Raw genomic sequence first — 435 nt, forward strand, 5'->3', positions numbered from 1 at the left:
ACTGAGAATGGAAATACTTGAATTTAATTTCTAATTTTGACATAAATTAGTAAAACCCTTGCTATTCTTCTGTTTCATCCCATATGAAAACAAATACATACTTTGTTATTAACGGCTCCATAAATATATTGAGTATAGTTTGTTGATGATAAAGCCTTTAGACTTTTTATTAAAGAAATTATTTTACTAGTCTCTGGATATCCAAATATGCCAAAAACTTTGACAAAAAGTAGTGAAATTGAATAGTAATTTACAGATTTACCCATTTCATCTTTATTGGAAAATTCAGAGTAATTGAGATATAAATTTTTGACAAGTCTATTTATATTCTATTTATACAAGTAAAAATGTATTGATTCTTCAAGATTCAGATAAAAATCTAACTTTCAAAGTCATTCACATGTTTAAGGTTTCTTTCTTGTTCTATATAAAGCA

This window comes from Pteropus alecto, unplaced genomic scaffold (assembly GCF_000325575.1).
Source record: "Pteropus alecto unplaced genomic scaffold, ASM32557v1 scaffold459, whole genome shotgun sequence".
NCBI classification, from domain to species: Eukaryota; Metazoa; Chordata; class Mammalia; order Chiroptera; family Pteropodidae; genus Pteropus; species Pteropus alecto.